The sequence below is a fragment of the Sus scrofa genome, chromosome 9 (assembly GCF_054392235.1).
Source record: "Sus scrofa isolate SSC_HxYL_T2T_F1_AM1 chromosome 9, Sscrofa_HxYL_maternal_Yorkshire_Landrace_v2.0, whole genome shotgun sequence".
Taxonomy (NCBI): Eukaryota; Metazoa; Chordata; class Mammalia; order Artiodactyla; family Suidae; genus Sus; species Sus scrofa.
Genome location: NC_139391.1, coordinates 57,964,821 through 57,988,531, shown reverse-complemented (window position 1 = coordinate 57,988,531; position 23,711 = coordinate 57,964,821). Strand labels below are relative to the sequence as shown.

Genomic DNA, 23,711 nt, shown 5'->3' with positions numbered 1-23,711 from the left:
GGCTTATTTTATTATTTTAGCTCAGACATCAGCTGAGCAATAGTTCCTGTATGGGGATCTCACTCTCCTCCAAAGATAAAAAACCCACCTATCCACCAAGCTCCCATCAAAGAGCCCACACTCGCTCTATACACGATGCAAGCCAGCCCTCAAAGGTGGCCTCCAACGCTCCGTCCTGGAACCATCCTTGTAGCTCCAGCCCACAAGGAAATGCTCATTTCTTCTGATCTCCTTTTTCTTCTTCTTTCTTTCTTTCTTTTTTTTTTTGTCTTTTTGTCTTTTTTTTAGAGCCGTACCCACGGCATATGGAGGTTCCCAGGCTAGGGGTCCAATTGGAGCTGTAGTCGCCGGCCTACGCCACAGCCACAGCAACTCGGGATCTGAGCTGCCTCCTCGACCTACACCACAGGTCACAGCAACGTCAGACCCTCAACCCACTGAGTGAGGCCAGGGATCGAATCCACGTCCTCACGGATCCTAGTCGGTTTCGTTAACTGCTGAGCCAGGACGGGATCTGACGCAATTAGTGTATATAAATGCATATTCTTTTGATATCCATACGCTCTAACATTTATTATGTATTTGATAAGGTAGGCATCTCAAAGGCTGGACTTTGAGCAGCAAACGAAGCTCGTCTTTTGGCTAAGGTTGTGCTAGTACTTGCCGTGTCCTCCTTGGGCTCCACCAGTGTCTTGGCAAGAGCACTGGACCTTACATCGAAGACCTAGGTTGAAGTTCTTTCCCACGCTGGTCTGGAACTCTAGGCCAGACATATGTGTGTGAGACTCCCCGTCGCCCATCCCCAAATCTGCCATCTACTTCATCCCTGAGTAATAAATCACTTCCAGTTAATACGCAGCCACTTGGAATAAATCAGTATTTTCCAGCTCCCCTGGAAGGTAGGTGTGGCCAGGTGACTGAGTTTAGCAAGTGAGGTGAAAGGTGTGTGTGTATGTGAGATTTTGTCCATTTTTGGCCTGTTTCTCGTTCCTGCTTCTTGGAATATACACGCCATAGCTGGAGCTGTTTTTAATGCTGCCAAGGACACGTGGATACGGGCCACACCTTGGAACAGTGGAGGCTGGATCCCCAACAACTTCGTGGAGCTGTCATCCTACCCCTGGACTGTCGACATCCCAACATTATTTTCAATGCTTTTTGTATAACAGCTATCATTTGGGAGTTGGTGTTAGGTTACTTGCAGCCTGACTCTAATCCTCACTAAATGCTCCAAATCCTAGGTTTCTCATGGCTACCATGCAGATGACAATGCATATCCAGTTCACACATAAAAGAAATATTCAAAATGTCAACACTTTGCTATAGAAGTTGAATTAGCAGAACTTACAGAGGCAACGAAAAGAAGGAAAGTACAAGGGAAGGAATCAGACAGGAAGACTAGTGATTTGTAGAGACCTTGGGACTGCATTCTAGGACAGGTGCCTTTGGGAGCAGGGCGGGGCCAGGCCTCAGAGACCCCCTCCCCATGTCCATGTCTCCAGATTCCAATCGGCACAAGCGGTTCTTCACCCACCTCACACCCCTGACCATGGACACAAAAATGAGCTGGAGGAAGCCACCATAGGAAAGAAAGGTCAGGAAGTCCAAGGTCAAGGTATCCAAGCAGGAACAAAAACACCAACTTGGCATCATCATCAAGAACTTAAAAAAGTGAAGGGGGAGCTCCCGTCATGGCACAGTGGAAACGATTCCGACTAGGAACCATGAGGCTGCGGGTTTGATCCCTGGCCTCGCTCAGTGGGTCAAGGATCCGGCGTTGCCATGAGCAGTGGTGTAGGTCACAGACGCGGCTCAGATCTGGCGTGGCTGTGGCTGTGGTGTAGGCCGGCAGCTGTAGGTCCGATTAGACCCCTAGCCTGGGAACCTCCATATGCTGCAGGTGTGGCCCTAAAAAGCAAAAAAAAAAAAAAAAAAAAAAGCAAAGGGGAAAAAAGTAGTCTGTGACTTGGAGGAAGAGAATTCGCCTCCGCTGCATGAAAAAGTGGATTTATCACGGTTATTTTGTCAGCTGGCACCACCAGCTCCCCCAGAACCCTCCATCACTTCTCTCCTGCTGTCTACAAGAAGTCCCCAGGAACCTTGGGCCCCTCCTCTCAGATCCAGCTCCCCTCTTGCCATGGCTGATGAGGGGACAGGCAGTGTCTGGTGAGCCCTGGTACCAGGTGCTGGACCTCAGCTAACTAGGTCCTTTCCTTTCTGCCCGGACACCTTCATCCATGCGGTTCTCCTCTGTGCATACAAGAACGTATCCTTCATCCATGCCAGCTTTTCCAGCCCTCACCACACACCTGCCCTGCCCTGCTCTGTGTGCCAGGATTCCACATTTGTCTCACATCATCCCCTAAGAGAGGACAGCCCTGAAGCAGGAACCCATCCCACCCACCATGACCCTTTACAATGGGTTCATTTGTTGGGCTTCAAAATGATTTCAACTGAAATGTGCTGAGTCTGTGACAGATACGTGAGTGATACTGTCAGCTACCGCCTATGTGGCATTCCCGGGGTATAAGAGGGGAAGGGTTTTTTTTGGAGGGGGGTTTGTTTTATTTTGTTTTTTTAGGGCGCCCCTGAGGCATATGGAGATTCCCAGGCTAGAGGTCTAATCGGAGCTACAGCTGCCAGCCTATGCCAGAGCCACAGCAATGTCAGACCCGAGTTGAGTCTGTGACTTACACCACAGCTCATGGCAATGCCAGATCCTTAACCCACTGAGCGAGGCCAGGGACCGAATCTGGGTCCTCATGGATGCTAGTCTGATTTGCCTCTGCTGAGCTATGACGGGAACTCCAAAAGGGAAGTTTTAAGATGCCCCCAACCTCACAGCCATTACAGAGTGTAAACAGGATTTGAACCTGCTTCTGAGCCTACCTGTCCACCCCTCTGCAGCCCTTGGGTGGACAGAATGGCCCCACCCTCTCCCCTTGGCTCCATCCCACTGTCTGCAAGAAAACTCTGACTGCCTCCTTTCCTAAGCCTGTGTCTGTGCTCTTTGCCCAGGAAGCCCAATATCTCCCCTTCAGCTCCAGCAGAGACTGTTCTCAGCACATCAGAGTAAGGGAGTGTTTTGTTTTCAGAAATCAATGCAACAGCCAATTTCTCATCACAGCCTCCCTACACCTCTGGGGTGAGGGCGTTTCCTTTCCCTCACTGCTCCCACAAGTGCTTGTGAAGGCAGGCCGAGTCCTAAACAGGGACTTTTTACGCCACTTGTGTTTGGTTGTTTGAAGGAGCAAGATCCTTTTATTTTTGACAAGAGAAAACAAGAGGAAGAGAGAGTTTGAGGAACTTATCTGAGGACACACAGGCAGTAAGCAACAGCGACAGGTGTGCAGGCTACAACTGCAGCTCCAGCACACAGAACGGAGCAGAGCCATTCCAATCACAGCCGCAGGAAACCTTGTCCCCTCACTAAAGCTTGTCCCCTTGTCCCAAAACCCCTCCTTGTCCCCTTGTCCCCTTGTCCCCTCACTAAAGCTTGTCCCCTTGTCCCTGCACCCCTCCTCTCCTCACACCCCTCCCCTCCCCCACATTCCCACAGCCCCCAGAACCCTGGGAATCCATTAAAACTGCTGAAAAATCAGTGCAGAATTTAAAAGTAACTAACTTGATTCCAAGTTAGCTCTTCCCTCCCATATGGGCACGGGATGATCTCGCTTCCTTCTGAGCACAGTTCCTACAGCAAGAATCCTCCTCCGTTGAAAGGATCTTGAGGATCTGGCGAGCCCCCCGCCCCCCCATGGCTCATTATGTTCTAGGGTGAGGGCAGGAAAACCCTGGGTCCGAACAGCCTCATCTACCCCTCGCAGGGCAAGCCCCTAGGGGCCAAGTCCCAGGAAGGAGGGGCAGGCAATTTTCTTGTGGCCACTGCCACTCCCAGGCAAAGCTCAGCAGCCACACAGAGAGAGCTCAAGAAATTCTGCTAAATGGTCCAAGACGCTGTATACAAACTTCCGAGGAGTCAAACCATTCTTATATATCTCCCCAGCCTTCTTTTCTCTGGGTTAAAAAAAAAATCAGGGAGGGAGTTTCTATTGTGGCACAGCATTAATGAACCGGACTAGTATCCGTGAGGATGCACGTTCCATTCCTGGCCCCGCTCAGTGGGTTAAGGACCCGGCATAGCTGTGAGCTCTGGTGTAGGCCACAGACACGACTCGGATCTGGTGTTGCTGTGGCTGTGGTGTAGCTGTAGCTGTTGCTCTGATTCGATCCCTAGCCTGGGAATTTCCATATGCCGCTGGTACAGCCTGAAAAAGAAAACAAATTCAGCAAAAAAACTTCTTCCCAACAATTCAAATACTGGGGTTTCCATTAACCATTTTTAAATTATCCAGTGACTTGTCCCCACATTTTTCAATTTTTTGGTAAAATATAGAGCCCAGTCTAACCATGTTTATTCTTTTAGCATCTACTATGTCAGGGTGCCATTAAGTGCTAGGAAAGAGCAGTCAGTGATGGAGATATGGTTACCACTTGCCAGGACCTCAGGAAAGGGACCCCAGCAATCACATAAGCTGGAGAAATAGCTGCAGCAGGATCCCCAAGGCCTGGGGCTGGACAGTCACCTCCTGGTGGCTTCTATCTGGTGTCTAGCTCCCCTGTGACTTTTCAATGACCTGGCCTCACTGAGACTGCAGCCCACCATTGAGGGTGTGAAATCACAGCCTTGCTGCAGATTTTGGCTCCATTGCTCATGGTCTGTGTGTGTTCTGACACGTTCCTTACATTCTCTGTTTTCTCCTCTGCAAAGTGTTGATAGTAAGAAGGTTAGGCAAAATGAGCTCATCATGGCTGAGAACAGTTTACAGCACAGACTAAATATCTGGAATGGGGAGTGCGAGTGCCCGCTTGTTCCAGGCACCCCAGGACAGTTGGGGGTCCATCATGAGAGAAATGCATATGCTCCCCTGTCCTGTCCCACCACCGTGCACTGGACGGCTTTGTGCCCTTCAGCCCACAAAGTCCTTGGCTCTGTCTTCTGTCACACCCAATCCAAAGATGGCATGGCCTACAATCCCAGCCTCCCCACGTCTAGCCAAAGGGACTTGCATTATGTGAGTCAGTGTCTGCTTTAAGGAGGGTAGTCAGCAGGGCCCCGCACTTAGGGGGTTTTGAGGTCTGTTATGGGATAGGGAGCCTAGTGGTGAGGCTTAATGAGGTACATCCCGACCCTCTACTTTTGAAGCCTCCCTCCCCCTCCACCAATAATTCCTGAGCACACTCTCTGTTCCACAGGAGGCAAGAAATCCTCTTCAAGTTCCAGATTAACAATAGTTTAATACTGGAAAGCCTTTAGCCGAACAATAATACATCTAATGACCTTGTGGATTTAAAGCTTAGCTTCTTTGGGTCATCGTCTTCCTCAAGTGTGACTCAAAGGAACATTCTATGCACACTGATGCCAGACCTCATGGTCCTTAGCTGTCCAGTTAAACCGGGGGCAAAACCACTACCACAGCACAAGCCATTAGCACTGCATGGGGAAGAATGGGGAAGGCTCTTAGAGACCCATCTGGGCCTGTCTTTCTTGCTTTTTAGCTCATAGGGAAACTGAGGCCCAGAAAAGGCAAAGTGACTCCACCAAGGCCACCAGCAGTGTCCAGTCCTTTAACCTTTTCATGACCTGATGAATGATGGGAGTTGGGAGGGACCTGATGATCCATGATGGATTGAAAGCCATGATTTTCATTGTGGAAGGAAAAGAGCTTCCAGATCTGCAAAGTGATGCTAATGAGAGAGAAGCTGTAAGGACTGAATGAGATAGTGCGATTGAACACTAAGAAAAAAAATGTCACCTGCTTCAGACCCAAGAGAAGATGCTTTCATGGACATAACCTCACCTTTACTCTCTGTACCATTCCCCTACACACCCTTTCTTTTTGCTTTCCAGTTAATGGAGAGGCCCTAAAATAGAGGTTCCAGGTTGCTGTGTGGGATGGTCACCAGAATTGCTCCCAAGACTGCAGCCTCCGCATCGTCAGGACACATGACAGGACGGCACACCATCCCCTCCCCCGCCCCCATTTCCAACATGAGAGCCGAAGGGACTAATTTCACCAGCATGTGAGCCATCTCTCCTCTACCTCCATCAAGTTGAGCTGCCAAATGTGAGCTGGTGGCACGTCCATCAGACCGGTCTCCACCAGCAAACAGCATCTCTACAGAAAGGCTTTGTAAACAAGAAATAAAACTTTGCTATTTCAAGCCACGGAGGTTTTGGCTTTGTTACCACATCTTTAATCTAACTTATTCTGGTTGATATAATCTGGAATGATGAGGACAAGGCAGGAGATAGGTGTGTCCCAGGCTGAGTGACTGGAATCTGTCCCCTGTGGACAGATACTTTTCAAGATAAAGATTATGGCAGGAGCAAGGAGGAGCCATGTCCTGCTTGGATAGAAGATAAAGGGACCACATATTTCTCATTCTTGACATGAGAAGGAGATCTCCTGAATCTAATATATGGTACAAATGAACCTTTCCACAGAAAAGAAACTCATGGACTTGGAGAACAGACTTGTGGTTGCCAAGGGGGAGGGGGAGGGAGTGGGATGGACTGGGAATCTGGGGTTAATAGATGCAAACTATTGCCTTTGGAATGGATAAGCAATTAGATCTTGCTGTATAGCACTGGGAAATATAAGTGACTATATCTAGTCACTTATGATGAAGCATGATGGAGGATAATGTGAGAAAAAGAATGTATATATGTATGTGTGACTGGGTCACTTTGCTGTACAGCAGAAAATTGACAACTTTGCTGTACAGTAGAAAATTGACAGACCACTGTAAACTAACTCTAATGGAAAAAATAAAAATCATTAAACAAAAAAAAAAGAACAAGAAGAAGACCTCCTGAATCACACATGCCCAGAAAGGTTCCTTGGGGGTCAGAGGAGGGAGGGGCATCAGACCCCAGTACATCCTGTCGACTTCTCAGAGACCCTTGTGCTGGCATCCATCCTGGCTAAAAAATGCTCATGCCCGCTGAGGAGAGCCCTGGGTTAGGCCAAATGTGGGCTCAAGGCCAGACAAAGCAAGACAGATGGCCCCACACAAGTGATTTAAACCCCCTCCAAGTATGTGTTGCTCTCTTCCTCTCCTGCTCTTTCTCTGTCTGTCTCTGTCCCTGTCCCCCCACCCCCCACCCCCCAGCAGCCTGCCTGTGTCTTCTCCACACCCATCTCCTCCCTCTTCTCTCTCTCTCTTTTTTTTTTTTTTTTTTTGTCTTTTTGCCTTTTCTAGGGCCGCTCCTGCAGCATATGGAGGTTCCCAGGCTAGGGGTCTAATTGGAGCTGTAGCCACCGGCCTACGCCACAGCCACAGCAACTCGGGATCTGAGTCACATCTGCAACCTACACCACAGCTCACGGCAATGCAGGATCCTCAACCCACTGAGCAAGGCCAGGGATCAAACCCGCAACCCCATGGTTCCTAGTCGGATTCGTTCGTTAACCACTGAGCCACCACGGGAACTCCCCTCTTCTCTCTTAATAAACACTCTATTTGCCTCACTCCTCTGTCCCTTTGCTGAATTCTTTCTCCAAAGGTACAAGGATTGGAGACCTACATCAAGTGGTTAGGGTTCAGCATTCTCACCCCAGAGCTTCCCGCCCCCATCCCCGGAACAAAGAGAAGAGATTCCCTGGGTATTTTTTGACCCTGAGTATCCCTTTTCTACCATCTCAAGCTGATCTTTTCTAGGCATCACACTAGCCTGTCACTAGCTTTGTCTTCTAATGTTAAAGCATTGCCCAGCCTGAAAACTCTCCTCCCCTCCCCAACGCTTGACCCTCTTAGACTAACAAATGACCCCTGAAAGAAGGGCAAAAAAGCAGTTCAAAGACTCCACACCCCACCCTACACACACACCCTGCCTTCCCCGGTCTCTGCCTAAACTAGCAATAGATGAAGCAATTGTGTTTTAATAAAGAAAATTGATTTACCTTTTCAGCATTTTAACAAATGGCCGTGCACACAGATCTCTAAAGATTTATGCCCACAATTTGCAAAATTATTTCTCTATCGATCAGCATGGGTTTGTTTTTCGTAGGTTCAGTCAATTAAGTAGTAACATTCAGGTAGGTAATTGAGTCAAGCCTGGGAAGTCCTGGCAAAGGTAGACACTTGTGGATTCCAGGACCAGCGAGGGCTGCCAGGTGCCTAGCAGGATGCCTGGGCCCTAGAAGGGCAGGAAAGAAGGTCCCAGGGAGTGTGGGGAAGGAGGTGACCAAGTGCAAGTGCAGAGAAAGGAAGGGCTGGCTCGGAAGCGCCAGACTGTTTGACATTAGAATGCCACGCTGGTGGCGGCTGTGACAGCTGGAGCCCACAAGATCGATGGTCAGCCTGGGCCCTTGGGTCTGACAAGGGAAAGAAATGCCGAGGGTGGGATCAGAGCTGGGCAGCCGACAGCCTCACGGATGCCATCTGACCACCTCCGCCTCTCAGCCCCACTCTCACCCCTTCCCTTGTTTTTTGTGGGTAACCCAGCACAAGGGCCTGCAAAAGGCCTGCATTTTAGCAAAGGAGTTCAAAAGGATAACCGTGAACATACTAACAGATGGTAGAACGGTGTTGATATTTTATTTTATTTTATTTATTTTATTTTATGTTTTATAAGGCCGCACCCGTGGCATATGGAGGTTCCCAGGCTAGGGGTCCAATGGGAGCTATAGCTGCCAGTCTATACCTCAGCCACAGCACCAAAGGATCTGAGCCACATCTGTGACCTACACCACAGCTCATGGCAACACTGGATCTTTAACCCACTGAGTGAGGCCAGGAATCAAACCCGCATCCTTATAGATGCTAGTCGGGTTTGTTAACCACTGAGCCATGATGGGAGCTCCGAACTGTGTTGATTTTTATATCCAGAAGTCTTACCTATATTTTCTACATTGTTATGGTGATCACATGCTACCTGGATAATAAATAAAAACAAAAGCTTTTTTAAAAAATCCAATCACCCGGCTCAGTACACATCCTGCCGTGTGCCCAAGGACTTGTCAGACTCACACCACGTGCACTCTTATCGACTATCACCCTGCCTAATTAAAAACAAAAGCAAGAAAAGAGAGGGAATGAAGGGAGGAAGGATGAACAGGAAAGAAGGAAAAGGAAGAAAAACGCCATGAGCACCGCATGCAGACACCGCGCTGGGTGCCAAGGACAGGGACGAGTGTCAATGTTCCTGGCGCCCCAGAAGCCAGATCTGAAAGGGAGAGGAGTGCAGGCTGGGTCCGGGGGCCTTGTCCACAGCCAGGGAAGAGGGGAGCTGTGGGTCCCACAAGATAGGGAGTCAGGGAGAGGAGTAAAAAGGCATCTTCACCAAGGCGACACGTGAAAGGAGACTTGGTGCAAAGAGGGGGGACAGTGAAAGTAATTTACCCCTCTCAACTGAAAAAATACACAACCCGAAAGTTGAGAGGTAAGTTTTATTTGGGGCAAAATTTGGACTTGAGCCCAGGAGACAGCATCTCAGGGAGCCCTGAGAGACCACAGGGAGGCAGTGAGGGAGGAGCTAGGAGATACAGGAGTTTTTGCAACAAAGGGCAGGGAGCAGGAGCAAAAGAGGCCTGGGGTCCCTGAAATCATGCCTTTGATAGGCACCTCTGCTATCAGGGCCAGTATCCTGAGTTTTCACAGCCTTCAGGACTCACCAGCTCTCACCCTTGGAGGTGACTGCATTCACAGATGACTGTGACATTCTTTATCCTTAAGTACAGGCCAGGCTGAAATAGCACCCAAGGAGGAAAAGGGGGAACATCAGGATATGATAAAGGTGAGGGGGAGGTGCATGCAGCACACACACTTTGTACAAAAGTTTGTTGCTGATCTCCCAAAGGTGACCACCAGTCACAAGGAGCAGACATCACCACGAAGGATTTTAGTGTGTTTCTAGATATGAGGAAACGCAAGAACTGGGCTCATAAAATCTTCCAAAAATTCTCTAGCTCTCTGAAGGCCTGTTCCAGTTTTCCCAAAGCACAGAGGGCCTCACTCCTGGTCTCCGCCCTGAGCTCCACTCAGGGGGTGCTGCAGGTTGGTAGCCGCAGTGGCTCATGTTTTACTCCATGCAGAGGCTGATGTCCAGGGCCAGACTTCAGTTCACACCCTCCCATCCTGTTTGAAGGGAGACTCTTCAAGAGTGAAGCTGTTTTCAAAGCCCAAGAAAAGGATGGACCAGTGAGGTGGCATCGGCCCTGAGACAGAAGGCAGGTGGACACCTGGGCAGGGCCATATTAAGAGTGCCTTAAGCCAAACCCCATGGGAAGCACCTATTCTGTGTCTCCAGAAGAATGGCCTCATTTAGGGGTACTGTCCTTGCCTGTCCATGCAGGAGAATCATTGCACCCCTAAGGGTAAGGGATCTCCCACTTTCTGTCGCTTGCCTTCTCTTCTTTACCTTTCTTGCTCCTAGCACCATGATCCACCCTCCATCTGGAGGACAAAAGATGAAGCAGCTGACAGCCGACTGCTTTTTCAGTAGGAAGACACCCCCTTCTTCTGAGCAAATATGGACACAGGATGTTATTCTAGGAACTCTTCGTCTCTCTGTAGTTACTTGTGTGATTCAGTGATATTTGTTCTTTCAATCACCCGACAAGTATTTCATGTATTCATTCAACAAATATTTACCCAAAGACATGTTTAATGAATGCTAGGTACGATGTGATCTTTACTACTCAAACCCTGCAAATGCCTTCCCAACTCACGAAGAATAAAAGTCCACAGCGTGGTCCTGGAAGCCTCCGTGATCTGGGCCGCACAACTTCCCCAAAGGCAGCTCTGCCTCTCCGCACGCCTTCCTTCTGGCTGCATCTGTCACCTTGCTCTTCTCCTGTTCCTCAAGCACTTAAATGTATCTCTATTTTGCACTCGCTTAGTTTTTTGTTTCTAGCCCGAAGACCTCGCCCAACCCCCCAAACAGAAAGCAAAAGACAGCTGTCTCCCACCTATCTGTCTTCTGACAGCCTTCTTATGCCCCTACAAGGGCTTCAAGCCTCTGTTGAAACGTCACCTTGTCCCAGAGACCTTCCCTGGCCCCCTAAGGGTCAGAGCACCAACTTGCCATCATCGTCCATCTTCTTTATCATGCTGTTTTTTCCGTAGTACTTATAACAATTGTCATAATATGTGTCCATTGGTTTAATTGTCTTTGTTTTTTGGTTTGTTTTACCTTTTTAGGGCCGCACCTGTGGCATCTGGAGGTTCCCAGTCTAGGGGTTGAATCAGAGCTACAGCTGCTCACCTATGCCACAGCCACAGCGACACAGGATCCGAGCCACATCTGCGACCTTCACCACAGCTCAGGGCAACACCCAATCCTTAACCCACTAAGCGAGACTAGGGACCAAACCTGCATCCTCATGGATGCTAGTCAGTTTCGTTTCCTCTGAGCCACATGGGAACTCCATCCATGATCTTAATTGCTATCACTTGGATTCTCCCACCCCTCTTGCAACTGCAAGAGGAGAGATTTTGTCTGCATTGTGAACCCAGGCCTACCATGGCCTGGTGCACAGTAGCTGCTCAATAAACATCTATTCAGTGACTTCAAGGATATGAGTACCAAGCCTGGGATTGGGTGGGAGCCACATCGTGGGGCTCTGTGCCACCCACCATTTCCACGACCAGCTCTATTCCTTCATTGAAAGGAGAGCTTGCTAGTGGGAGTGCAGAATGACAGGAAGAAGCATCTGAGTGAGACTCCCGGGCCTGACTACTGTCAGAGACAAGACACAGAACTAAATGATCCATTGTTGGGTTCCGGTCTGGCAGTTCCCATCTAACCTGCAAGTGCCAGGTAATTGGATTGGTAATGGGATACGGAGACTTTCACCTTGAGGTCACTGCTTCACTTCCAGCCCAAGGGACAGCTGCAGCTGAAAGTCATTGCTCTTGGGGAGCAGGTCTAAGATCATCAGGAAACATCAGAATCTGAGTTTCAGTTGAAGACTGTGCCTCATTTCAAGGAGAGAGCCGGTTTCTACACTGTCTTGCAGTGTGAGGTAACGCCTTGGTGTCAGGGCTATCCAGGGCCACAGAGGAACAAGGGAGCCCTGGCTGGGCCCAGCACTTTCTCTGAAGTCACCCCAAACATCAAGGTGCCCCCATTCCAGCCGGTACTCAGGCTGCAATTTTATCTTCTCTATTTGATTTTTCTCATATAACAGCCAAAGGGTAGAAACTCTGGCCTAATGGCCAGATTGTTCCGCCTGATTATAAACAGCAGGGGAAGACCAGGGCTCCGATTACTGTAAATGTGGTTTTGCATCCTGGACTGCACGTCCCTGGTTATGGAATCCTGGACTAATTCATTCACTTTTCTGCATGCTCCTTTTCTCATCCATAAATTAGGATAAAAACATGTACCTAGTAGCATTGTTGGAAGGGTTAGAGCCGGTGTCTCTAATTCAAGTAGCGATGTCTCACTCACAGTAGGTGTGCAAGAAACTGTAGCAACTGATCAGTAGGGACCCTCCTCCCAGGAGGAAAAGGAGGAAAAATGTATATTTGCGGCCCTGCCCAGGAAGTCCATGTATGTATCATTCATCCACTATTTACTGAGGACCAAAGAAGCAATGGATGCTAATGGATGCAGTGCTGGATGCTAAGAAAAACCTTGAGAGTAAACAATGGCGGGGGGGAGGGCTCAGCACAGAGGTCAGGAAATAGTCATACATCCATAAAAACCACAGGCTAAGGGCCCTCTGCGTGTGAACAGGAAAGGTCCCCAAGGTGGGAGTTTAGTTCTATTTACTCATCTCTACCTGACCATCCTCCAGGCCTATTAAAGGGCTGTATGTGCAGTAGGTGCTCAACATACCTTTGACCAGTTTAAAGAAAAGTGAAGGGGATGCAGGCAGAAGGAAAGTCTGCGGCCGTTTTGACTCCCTCCTGTGCAACTAGGACCTGTGTCCAACCGCCCCCTACTCCAACCACCGCAGCACATCCTGCAGGATCCTGAAGCCAGGCTGGGCCTGAGTCACAGCACTGCGTGGCTGCAGAGCTGACCGTGTTGGCCTGATTTTGGACATGTGACTGCACTGCAGGAGCAGGAGGCAGGCGGCGTGAGGGAGAAGACTCCCTATTGTATAAGCCAGGCCGTCTGGGGACACGGCCTGGGGAAGAAGGATGGACGGGCCCTCAGAGCAACCCAGGGCACCCAGACACACCTCTGCTTCACTGCACCTAGAGGTGGCGGGCATTTCAAAGAGCTGTCTTGGGTGATAACCAGGATGCAGATTTGTCCTATTCTTATCTGCAAAGGAGGCACAGAGACTTTTCACTTGGCTGAGACAGGAGGACAGCCAGCTCAGCGCCTGAGCCCAAAGGAGGGAGAAGGGACATTAGCAGGAGTTCGGGGTGGAGCCCTGTCTTGGCCCCGCCTCCCTCCCCCTGCCCCCGCCCCTGCAGGATAGTAGCCCCATCCTTCCTCACCCTCCACAGGAACCTTAGGAGGATAAAACAAGGGGGCAGCCGGGAGGGCCCCTGGAAGCGCAGGCACAGCTGGTGCCTGTGCAGCCCCAACGGCAGCTCCTCTGGGATCTGAGAAGGACACCCCGCTCTGGTCAGACGTGCAGCAGACAGACCAACACTGGTGGCAGAAACTGGAGGCTTTACTGGAGGTCGGCACCACCGGACCAGTGTGAGCAGAGCTGTGATGTGGGCAAAGCGTGTCTTTGTCCTGCCTTTATCCAAGGCTCCTCCATCCAAGCCTCCAGGGCTCGTCCCAGTGACCAGGGATGGATGGGGCCACCCATCCAGGAGACACCCCCCTTTGGAAAGGCCACCTGAGAGGACACAATGCTTAACCCACAGTAGGTAGTCTCTGCACTCGTGGATGTTCAGCTGAGGGACTCCCAGATGGGGGGACCATTTGGGTGGGAAGGTTCTTCCTGTTGACCTTGAACCATCATGGTTCCTAGTGAAGTTGCTAGGCTCCCATCAATGGTCACTATGCAATCTCCCCTTTCCTGCTTTCCTCTTTGCATCTCTGGTTTGGGTTTTCTTCCCACTGATCACAGAGGTGCTGCTGCCTCGAGGTGTGTTCAAAGCACAGACTTCCCAGAGGGCAAAAGGGAGCTCCAGGAAGGGGAGCCAGTGGGGCTCGAGGTGTGATGGGGGCGGAGAATGGCTGCTTTGTAGCCATGTGTTTTGGTAACAGCAAGGACACACCTGAATGCTACGGGTTTTGTGCAAATGAGACCGCTAACCCACGTCCCATTTTGGCAACACAAGCTACCTCACATCTGTATGCCTTACCTACAATCTGTAAAGCTAATTTGTTCAACAGCTCTCCGCTCCCATGGGAAGCAGGTCATTGGTCACAGAAGATTGATTAAGCTCTTGGAGAATCCACATTAATGAAAATCAACACTGCCTAATGAGAGTTTTTATGGCAGCCTCATAAAAAAGAATTTTGAAAGAAGAAACAAATAAACAAAAACAGCAAGAAAGGCCAGAAGCCTGCTCTCCTGATGTCTTTCAATCCATATGGTGAATGCCATGATTGGGGCAGTGACAGAAACCCCATGGGCTGTGCCAGCCTTCCTCCCCCCACCCAGCCCTGATTCACTGGCATCAGGTCTGAAAAGTGTGTGTATGTGTGTGTGTGCATGTGTGCTTGTGTGTGCATGTGTGTGCGTATGTGTGTGCATGTTAGCTCCAAAGACACTTCTCTCTGTTCAGGCCAACTGTTGGGCAGAGAGAAGAGGACTTCAGGTAGGAAACGAGCTATTCGAACGCCAGTACCTTTTACTGTGTGACCTTAGGCAGGGTGTCTGACCTCTCTGACCTGGTTTGCACATCTCTAAAATGGGGATTCTGGTTTTCCCTGTATCTGCCCCAGGTTGTTGCAGGGAAAATTACACAAGCTAGTGTGTAGAGACAGTTTTTAAACCATAAAGCCCTACGTAAATAGGATTCTTATTGTTTTCAGGCAGGCTGGGCAGTGGGTAATGGTTCACAAGTGGGAGTCACACAAATTGGGTTTGAATCCAGACTCAGGAGCTGGCTCAATAGCTGCATAACCTCAAGCAAGCTGCTTAACCTTCCTCAAGCCATGCTTTCTCCATCTATGAAAACTTTGAACTTTCAGAGTTAGGACAGGAATAAGTGAAGTAATGAATATAGGAGAGGACCTGGCAGGTGATGAACAGTTCAGAGAGAGTTGTTGTGATCAGGGTTCTCATTCCCCCTCCTCTGCCAGTCAGCACCAGCCCACCCACAGGCCCAAGAGGCAAGCCCTTGGATCCATGCATAAGCCCTGTGGAAACAGACAGCTGGGCAACACCTGCTCCCCATGGGACCCTGGGCTTGAGAGCAGGCAAAGAGTGACAAGGAATTAATGGCGGCCAGGGGGCATGGGAAAAAACTGGGATCCCCCATCGGTGAAGGGGAGACACTTGAGAAGTCGCCAAATAACTGTGACCTGAGGGATGGTTTAAGGGAGATGATAGGTAACATTTGTCTACTGCTGTACCTGTAACAAGAAAATGGGCTTAAGCTGAAAAAGGAGTGCTTTAGATGAAGAAGTGATGACCCAAGTGGGAAAGAAAGGAAGGAAGGAAAGAAAGAGATAGATGAAGGAGGGAGGGAGAGAGAAAGCATAAAGAAAAAGAAAGGAAGAAAGAAAGAGAATGAAGGAAAGAAGAGAAAGAAAGGAAGGAAGGAAGGAAGGAAGGAAGGAAGGAAGGAAGGGAAAGAAAGGGAGAGAAAGAGAAGAAAGTCAGAAGGAATTTTCCCCCACCCCTGGGGAAGATTTTTGTTAAATAAATATATAAAGAAAATGAATCAGTAAAAAATCTGTTCTCTCCTATTTTTTCCATTTTGTTTTTCCAGTTCTTCACATCTCTAATTTTACCTAAATGATAATTTTATGAGCAAATCAAGTTATACATAATACATTTTATGTTTCTTCTTAGCAAAATGATTTTAGATATGTAAATTGTATTACAAAAATAAATATTGCATGTTATTCTAATTTTTCACCAAATTTACATTCCCCCCACCCCCATTCTCTAACCCTCTCTCTCTAATGGTTTTAACACTTCCAAGACCTTGACATTTACACATTTAGCTTAGGTCTAAGGAAGACGTGATCTCACCTGAGGTTAGGCAGTGTACTCTGTTAATTGGCAAAGTTCTGAAATCTCTTTGGCAGATATCATTATTTCATCTCTGGACTAGTGACGGATATAATTGCATGGAATCAAGTAGAATGGAGCTTGATGGGCCTCCTACGTTTCTGTGGCAAGATTGTCAAACCTCTCCATTATACACAGCATCATCCTCAGACTCAAGCATATTTAAAATCCCACCAAGACCCAGCCTCCTTTCCCTGAGGTGTTTGTCCAGGAAAAATGCATGTGTGAATTCTCCCCAAGCCTTAGAAGCAGGGAGGCATAGCAGCTGCCCCCGTCATCCTGGCCCTATTTCTAGAAGTTCTCCGTGGTTCATGATGGCATCAAATCCCAGAGGGGAATCTAGTGAGCGTGGATAGCTGGAAGCTGTGGCCCTAGATCCCCCAGGCTGAGCTCCAGCTCGTCTTCTGGACACCCTGAGTCTTAAAAATTGTTGTTTAACTTACTGTTCAATCCAGTAGCTCCTAGCCTTATGTGGCTATTTAAATTAATAACACTAAATAAAATTAAAATTTTAGTTCCTCGGTTGCACTGGCAACATTTCAAGTGCCACCCAACCACATGCAGCTGGTAGTTTCCACGCCAGCACAGATATAAAACATTTCCATCATCACAGAACACTCTACTGGATAGCACTGATCTAGAGGAAAAGTGGAAGTGAGGGAACTAGTCATTGTTAAGTGCTTGCCGCTTACTAGGATCTCTGCGCTGCAGTGGCTCATCAAGTTATCAGATAATCTACAGTAAATGATATTATCCTCATTTTCCAGATGTAGAATTGGAGGCTTAAAAAGGTTAACCTACCTGGAGCCCCCTAGTTATTGTCAAAGCTGGTGAATCTAAACTAACCCTGAAACTCTGCTACAGTTTTATGATGAGACCAAAGTGATAAGATGGAAGTATACAGTGGGTGTATATGGGTGCAGGAATGGGACATGGCGAAGGATTGGGCCAGGGATGCAATAAGTTTCATAGAAATAGACCCCCTCTCCATGCACCTGTCTCCGTGGACAGGTCAGTCTTATTTACACGGGAGGAGGCACTGAGCGGCCCCTGAGACCACACGGCTGAGGACCTGGGGGGTGGGGGGGAGGGTTAAAGTACAAAATGGGCATCGGATAAGATCCTCAACATCAAAGGAGTCCTCCATCAAAGGGGTCCTCCAGACGCTCTCTGCGCTCAGCTCTCAGTCACTGCAGCTGGAGGGGAACTCCTTAATGTTAGGACAATGACAGCGGGTCCATCCAATAGAGCCCATGTGGCTAATGGAGACTCAAGAGTGTAGGTCTCATGCCCACTGAGGTGTTATTATGAAAACAACTGCTGATAGGGTCCTCCTACCTTGTTGACAGAGAGCTTCAGCAGCGAGTCACATGCTTCCTCTGATGAGGAAAGGATGTTTGTACCACTCTTCAAAGCTGCTGTAGCGCAGGCCAACCTGAAAAGTCTGTAACTGCAATAGCTGCTCTGAGGCTGCTGAGTGGCAGTGGCCGTGGGGTGCTGGCCAGGGCAGCACACATCCATGGTGGCCGTGGTCAGGGCCCAAGATGCTTGAGCTGGGGATGGAAACCATGACCCAGGCAAGGAGGCACAGTGGATGGAGTGTTGGAGGGGTCAGGGATAGAGTGAGAAGACCCTGCTGGCTGATAAGATCACATCCACGGTGTGCTTTACAGCCCATGGTTGGGTCAAAGAACTACATGGGCTTGAGATGTGTGGTTGATGGTTTGTCTCTCCTGCTCCATCCCAAGGCAGGAGAAAGATCCATTAGTTTCCCTTCCTGCCTCACCCCCATTCAAAGAACATAGCAGACACTTGGTAAATGCCCGGTTTCTTAATGCTCATCCAAACCAGAATTCCTCAGAGTTCACTTCATGGAAAACTAGTTCTGAAAGATGCTAATGGGTGTGTTTTAAAAAGAGAAGGAAATAAAGAAAAAGAAAACCTTCCATGGTCAACTTAGTTTGGAAAGCATTGGATTAAACAAGGTTCAACAGGGCAATTTACTGCAGGATTTCTCTGAGCCTTTTAAATGATAATGAGGAGAATACAGAAAGCAGCATTTCCTGAGCCTAATTGACCATGGAATGCTTTTTCTACAGAGCTTCTAGAGGGACTATTGTTCTGTAGAAGCACTGATCAAGACCTCTAACTTCAGCTCACTATTGCAGGTTTTAGATCACGTAAGTACGCCACTCTGGGGCTGATGGGCTAATCGATGAATCACCCATCACATACAACATACTGGAGGCATGCCACCCCCTAATTTTCTTATTCAACTAACGGGTGCCTCACCTGTATTAATGCGGGTCTCAAGAATATAGATTTCTTCTTTCTGTTTCCATACCAATGACACAATGATTACCAGCCTAGTAATCAGCCAAATTCATCACCACATCAACATTGAATTCATTTATCTATTAATATCGTGGAGCATCTGCTGTGTGCAAAGGATTGTGTTATACAACCCGGGAAAATACAAAGTTGTAAAAGATGAAAAGGTTATTCCAGCTCTCCAAGAATCTGCGACCTAATTGGGTCAGTAACAAATAGACATCTTCTCCCCCAGGGTATCGTTCCCGCTGCTGCTCACACTCCCGCCCTCAGAAGCCTTCTCTCCGGTCCCTTTACTCAATTATATTTCTCCAAATGCCTTCATTTTCACAATCTCAACTGGAGATAGCTCTGTGTTTTAGGGGCTGTGTACAGTATGTATTATTCATAGGCTCGCTTGTTTCTGAACAACTTATGAAAACCAACTAGAGATTAATTCATAAAAAAATAAGCTTCTTTCCCCCTCTCCCTTTACAGGACCAAATCTGTTTCCCTGCCACAACTGCACTGGCTGATTGGGTTTCCACTCTCCCTCTGCCCTCATTCTGTAGTATTGCTGCCACACACTCTTTCATGTGCCTGAAATACATACCATTGTGTTCTGACTTTTGTTTTGTGCAGAATCCCTTTCATGCTCTGTCTTCCGCAAGGTCCCTCTGTCTCCGCAGCCAAAGACACTTCTGTTTGCAGCTAGGAGATTTCTATTGTACTTTGCATATCGTAAGTTTTTTGTTCTGCGAGGTGGCCTTTTGTAGTTGAGTTTGCTAATGTTTCTCATGGAAAACAGACACAGCCGCACTTCATCAGGCTCATTCTTCTCTAAGGCGTGGCTGTCAAGCCCCCTAAGGAAATCACGATCGCCCTGCTCATGAGGGATGAGGTGGGCTCAAGCCAGCAGCTAAAAGGACCCATGGGTTCCTCAGCCCAGGGGAAAGGCACAGCGGTTGCTGATCACTGGGAATGTTCATCTTCTGAGTGTCAGACGCCTCCATCTTTTTTCTAATGGGAATGTACCCACTCCTCTTCCTACTCAGCGTCTCTTCCACCCTCCTGCTCTGGGGCAGCCACCTTAGCTCCCTCTGATTCCAGGAGAGCTTGTGCGCAGAGTCTAAAAACAATGAGGGCCCTTCCATGCCCAACCCTCTAAGTGTCACTCTCCATTAGAGACACGAAGAACGTCACTTTCACTGTGGTCACAAACCACATTTGTCCCACTCTCGAGCACCAAAGCTAGGATTTGGGACTCACAAAGTGTCTACTGAATGAATAAGCCCACTTATCTCCTGAGACATCCCAGGATTTGAAGGAAGCTATAAGGCATGCCTGCTGCCTCCCAGCCCATCTCCCAGGGATCACTCCTCTGTCACTTCTTGCTGACACAGTTCTCCAGGAAGCTGGAAGGGCAGTGAATGCGGCTTAGGCTGTGATCTGTGATGTGGAGGGAAGTCATTAAAAGGCAGTGACCCATGGGGACTCAGTGCATCAATTCAATCATGGAAAGACACTCTTAGAAATCGTGACATGATGAGTTCCCGTCTTGGCGCAGCAGAATCGAATCCAACTAGCAACCATGAGTTTGCGGATTCGATCCCTGGCCTCGCTCAGTGGGTTAAGGATCTGGTCTTGCTATGAGCTGTGGTGTAGGTCGAAGACACAGCTCGGATCTGGTGTTGCTGTGGCTGTGGCGTAGGCCAGCAACTGTAGCTCTGAGTAGACCCCTAGCCTGGGAACCTCCGTATGCCACAGGTACGGCCTTAAAAAGACAAAAAGACACACACACACAAAAAAGAAGAAATCATGACACGAAAATCACCTAAGTTAACCTGGCCTTGCAAGATGGTCACAAACTGCTTTTCCTCTGGAGATTGTGTGTGTGCGTAATATCCTTCTGGTTTGCTATCTCAAATAACTCTCTCACCTTTAGAACTTCATTATTTTTAAAGAAATACCCTTCTGCAAATGGCTGTCAAAAGTGACATCTCGTCTTCCAGTATTTTGGGGGGGGTTAGTTGGGCCTGTAGCATGTGAAAGTTCCCAGGCCAGGGATCAGACCCACTCATGCCACAGCAGTGACAATTGGCAGATCCTTAACCCACAAGGCCACCAAGGAACTCCATCCTCTTCCATATTTTAATTCATTATCCTATGTCCATCACCAGTATGTTCTAAAACACTTTTGTATCCATATCGATGTACACTGAAAACTTACTTTCCTTTCTTAGATGCTCCTTCCTTCCTTCTTGTTTTTGTTTTTTTGGTACTCTTGACTCTATCCCCCTCCTTTGACTAATTACAGTTTATTAGTTGTTATGGCAACTCAGATTGCTCTCAGTACCTCTTTCTTGTGATGTGGCTGCAAGTGAAACGTCAGCAAAATAGTGACCAGTGTTACTCTCCCCAGTCTCTTCCCCAAGCCCGTCCCCATCCTCATCATTACCTCTGCTTGAGAGTCCCTGCTGTCCCCCTACACGGAGGTAATAATGGAGTCAAAAATAAGTGAACAAAAGCCTACATCTCCTGGCCTGTCCACAGTATAACTTCCTACTATAGCAAACACAGAGCAGTAGAAAGCTTGAGCTGGAGGAGCAGTCATGACTGGTGGGACCTTGGGGTATGTGGTACCCTCCGAACAGCCTCTCGGTTTTGGAGTCACAATCACTGTCGCAGCTAGAAGTGTTAGGGAGGACAGGTGGCACATTCAGTTCTAATTCTTTCTGGCTTTAGTTCCTGCCAACCGTGGCCGACCTAAGACCCCTACGGGGTGACACAGATCACTGCTCATCAGAACGACCTCATTCCCCTAACTCTAGTCAAGATCCTGTCTTAATCGGGACCAAACCGCCTATCTACTAAGTTCATAGAAAGATCCCCAAATGCTGCACTAAATTATTCTAGACCCCACGCTCCACACCCCTTCAGGAATGCACTCCATTTCTATATGTCTTCGTAACAAGTTATTTTGTTGTCACATTTTCTCTGACGTCTGTCACCTTGGTATCTAAGCACTCTGGCAAATTCATGAGGCTAAAAACAAACACTTATGTGGGAAGGGGGAAGAAAGCTCTTCTTTTCTGCTCTCTCATCTCCATAGGGACAGAACAGCACAAAGAGGCTCTGATTCTCCAAGGTCATTCTGTGCAAAGACAGCATCAGAGCCAAGAAAAGACTGCGGAATCCTAACTTCCAGTCCCTGACCTCCACAGTTCAACAATGGAATCAATGTCTCTATAGAAAGTACCAAAAGAAACTCTGGAGCTGCTGGCCATAGCCAGGAAGCAATCTTCAAAGAAATCAAACATGCCTTCTTCCCTTCTGAGCTCTGGATGATGCCTCTTTCTCACTGCTGAGTATTCAAGTCCTCTTTCAACTTTAATATTTAGTGACATTAAGTGAAATCTTCAGAGGTTTCATTCATTTTTCAAATCATTCAATCACTGAAGTTCCCTGGTGGCTCAGCAGGTTAAGGATCCAGCGTTGTCACCACTGTGGCTCTGGTCATTGTGGCTTGGGTTTGATCCCTGGCCGAGGAATTTCTGCATACCGTGGGCATGACCAAAAGAAAAAATCATTCAATCATTATCAATTGCTCCACAGGCAAACAAATATTAGAGATAGATAAGACTCTACATATCCTCGAGGATTTGTAATCTAGAAAGAAGAGGTGAGATACACATGCAAAAAAAAAAAATGTTTATCAAGAACGTACTATTTGCTATTCTAGACTCTGAAGAGAGTGATGTATTAAAGTCACAAGGATTCTGTTCCTACCACTTTAATGTGGAAAACAGATAATAAACAAATAGATGAATAAGTAAGATCTATTACATTAAAGTATAATACAAGATGAAATAGGACAAAACATACTAGAAACAAAGTACTCAATATTTTTTTCACATGAGATTTATGTACCTGAATCAAAAATATGATCTAGTTTTGGAACTGGATTTGTAACACCCCAGACTTCTTCTTTTTTTTTTTTTTTTACCCCAGACTTCTGAATGTAAAACGTTCTTCTCTAACAAGCAAGTATTACTGCAATGGTTGCATCGGCCCATTGGTGACCTATGTGGAGCAAGAGACTCACCACCTACAATAGGCTAGTTACCAAAAACTTTAGATGAACTGGAGGCAGTTGAAACAAAAATGGCCCCATTCCAGCAGAGAATGAGTAAGAAAAATAGGATCTGTGAGATCTACTGCAGTCCACTGGCCACCTGGTAGACTGTTATCCAAAAGAGAATGGGGTTTTCTACCCTAATTATTTAATCAGATTCCCTTGTAGTTGCTGAAAATCAAAGTAACAACCCTAAATTCTTTGTCTTTAAAAGTAAGTGAGATTTAAGTTTTCTCTTAAATATTAAAATATATGGGTACACACTAGATGGCAATTTCTCTCCCAACATTCATTATCTCATTAATCCACATTATCTGTCCCTCATGATGGAGTCACTTGGACAACACAGAAACTTTAGCTCCTCAAACAAATGACTTCAAAGAAACTGTTACACAGGTCCATTGCATACTCTCTGCTGACTGAGAAGCTGCCATTCAATAGTCACCACTCCTTGCTTAGAGAAGAATCCAGGAAGATAATGCATGTTAACATTCAGAGGAAGTATTAGGCTGAATTTATTTCAAACAGTGGGAAAATGGGTAAATTCTGAAATTGGCTCATGTTATAGTCTTGATGGCAGAAGAGGGAAGGAGGAAAGGAAGGAAGGGAGAAGGGAGGAAGAGAGAGGGAAGGGAGAATGGAGAAAGAGAAATAGATGAAAAGAATAAAGAAAAATTTTGTAAATATCCAAAAGAAACTAAAATTTAAAAACAAACTGTGAGATTTTCAATTTTAGCTTACCACTGTGCACAAATATCAAACTGAATAAAAGAAACTCTTTATAGGCACTGGACAGCAGGAAGCATAAAACAATAATCCTAGAGAGAAGGAAAATATACAAAGTAAGTTTCATATTTGCATATGTTTTCTGACCAGGGATTCTTTTCAGACAGGGAACTGGAGCTCAAGCAGAGCTCTCTGAGAACAGAGATCAGTGTTCTGGATGTGTGAAGTGCCTCAAATTCGCAGGACAGGATAAAGGAGAGAAGGGTGCTATACAGAAGAGAGACCTCAAAAGGGGTGAGAAACCATGAGGCCTAACTGAGAATGGATGCTCTGGGACTTAGAGCTGAATAAGATACCAGAAGTTACAC

General features: G+C 47.5%; 1 protein-coding gene and 1 long non-coding RNA gene across 2 annotated transcripts in view; both read right to left on the bottom strand.

Annotated features, from left to right (window-relative positions):
* LOC106504931 (uncharacterized) overlaps positions 1-23,711 on the bottom strand; it is a 275,815-nt gene that overhangs the window by 121,684 nt on the left and 130,420 nt on the right. The gene's annotated exons all lie outside the window — the stretch shown is intronic.
* LOC146399930 (uncharacterized) overlaps positions 1-23,711 on the bottom strand; it is a 63,974-nt gene that overhangs the window by 5,238 nt on the left and 35,025 nt on the right. The gene's annotated exons all lie outside the window — the stretch shown is intronic.